This window comes from Dama dama, chromosome 28 (genome assembly GCF_033118175.1).
Source record: "Dama dama isolate Ldn47 chromosome 28, ASM3311817v1, whole genome shotgun sequence".
Taxonomy (NCBI): Eukaryota; Metazoa; Chordata; class Mammalia; order Artiodactyla; family Cervidae; genus Dama; species Dama dama.
The window spans coordinates 38665556-38667871 of record NC_083708.1 but is presented as its reverse complement, the minus strand read 5'-3'; the positions used below and the strand labels follow the sequence as shown (position 1 = coordinate 38667871).

Sequence of the window (2316 nt, the reverse complement as noted above, 5' to 3'; positions counted from 1 at the left end):
GAGGACTACACGCATGTGTTGAATGCAAAGGGGAGAACAGTCTCAGCCCACGCATGGTGCAGCCCATGCCAGGCAACCACAGAGAGACACGGGCTTCTGTCACGTTCTGCTTCCCGAGAGGCTCAGAGGGGCTTCATCGGTTAGTTACAGATTTTATTGTTGCAGTGCTCTGATAATGGTTTATCATCATAGCCTGCTGCCGCTGCTAAGGAATAAATGTTTAGTTTTCTAATTTAGTGACACTAAAAATGCTGATAGTAGAGTCATTAATTTAAATATAAAGATTGAAAATCCCAGTAATCATGGTGAAAGTGAAAGTGAAGTCGATCAGTTGTGTCCGACTCTTTCAGACCCCATGGACTGTAGCCTACCAGGCTCCTCCCTCCATGGGATTCTCCAGGTAAGAATACTGGAGTGGGTTGCCATTGCCTTCTCCAGGGGACCTTCCCAATCCAGGGATTGAACCTGGGTCTCCTGCATTGCAGGCAGACGCTTTAACCTCTGAGCCACCAGGGAAGCCCAGTAATCATGGTAGGAGATACTTAATTTGAAGTAAGCTACTGCTTTTTAACAATTAACATTGCCTAACATATTTTACAGAGAAGGCAATGGTAACCCACTCCAGTACTCTTGCCTGGAAAATCCCATGGGCAGAGGAGCCTGGTAGGCTGCGGTCTATGGGGTCACGAAGAGTCGGACACGACTGAGCGACTTCACTTTCACTTTTCACTTTCATGCATTGGAGAAGGGAATGGCAACCCACTCCAGTGTTCTTGCCTGGAGAATCCCAGGGACGGTGGAGCCTGGCGGGCTGCCGTCTATGGCTTCGCACAGAGTCGGACACGACTGAAGCGACTTAGCAGCAGCAGCAACACATATTTTAAGTGTTCCATACTTGTACCAGTGGCATTAAAGCTCTGACTAGTTAGACCCCCATATCTGGATGCTTTTGACTGCAAACACTTTTTAAGAAAACAGAACAACTAAAGCTGACTTTTAAAATAAGGACTTCTGTAATGTCCCAGAAGAGAATTCCAAAGACAGGACAATTCCTGGGCTGGTAAAATCAGTGATTCAATGCCCTCAAGGATCCTGGCTGTCTCCCTCTTTCTTCTCAGTGATCCTGGGCAATTCAGCATAGCCTCTGAAGTTGGCTCCCTCTGTGATCCTGAGATGTGTATGAATTGCCAGCTCATACACAGAAGCCCAGACACAGAAAAAGAAATGTGACTCTCTTGGTTTTTTTTTAAGTTTGAGAGAAATCCCCCAAGAAAACTCCTCAAAAGATTTTCCCTCAGATTTTATCAGCCAGATTTGCATGACATGCTCATGCTTGAACCAAGGGGATGAGATCAAATGTGTTGGGTGTGGTCTAATCACTCTCCATCCTCTGGAGCTGAGGGGAGGGTCTCAGGTTGGAATGAACCAGTCAGGCTGCTGACAGCAAGGAGAAGCAGAGCACAGTTGTGGAGGAAGCAACTACAGTGTCCATCACTAGGGGTTTCCAAATTGTTTTCTGTTGAGCAGTCTTTGGAGGTGCAGGGGAAAAAGGAGTTCTTTGGTCAATAAACATGGAAAAGGGTGCATTATATCACTTCCTAGAAATTCACAATGTCATCAGCGTATTAAAGGCTCTGAGAAAGCCTTTACTTTGAGTTTATCCCAGAATTTTTCAGACACGTTTCACCATGTAAACTTCTGTTTTTTAAAACCTATGGTGTTCCGTAAAACGTCCGTTCGTGAGATACTAGGTTGCATACTGGACATTCATTTGGGTTTTGTAACAATATTTTAAGTTAGTTGTCAATAAGTTTTTGTGCAGGTACGTGGGAAGAAGAATTTTAGATGGTTTTAATTTGGAGTATTTTCCTACTTTTTTAAAGAGCATAAAAATGTTGCAGAATTCATTTGTTCTCTTCTCTGAATTAGACAGGGTGCGGTGGCTGGGCTGGGCTTGAGACTGACTTGTTTGCTGCGACTAGATCTGTGAAAAGATCTAGATTCGAGATCCGTTGTTTTCATTCTTTAGTCTTTGGAGCAAACAAAAGTTAATTCTGTTGGCTAGGGTGAGTTCCAGATAAGATGTCCAGCCTTTCTATTATTTTGTGTTCCTGCAGAACACAGGGACAAGAACAATGCAAAGAGACTACCCAAGTCACATGGATTAAGCCACCCAAGGGCAACATAATGGTTAATAATGTCCAACAATAAGATAGGTGGCCTCACTTAGGCCACTAACCAATTTTAGAACTTTGAACTTAGAAAGTTTTTCCATGTGCCCAACCTGCTCACTTAACAATATACTTGGACATTCTT

The 2316-nt window shown here is 43.8% G+C and overlaps 1 non-coding gene across 1 annotated transcript; it reads right to left on the bottom strand.

Annotated features, from left to right (window-relative positions):
• Nucleotides 1-444: 444 nt before the first annotated feature.
• On the bottom strand, nucleotides 445-516 carry TRNAC-GCA (transfer RNA cysteine (anticodon GCA)). Its single transcript has one exon. It is a non-coding gene; the product is annotated as a tRNA-Cys (tRNA).
• Nucleotides 517-2316: the final 1800 nt, after the last annotated feature.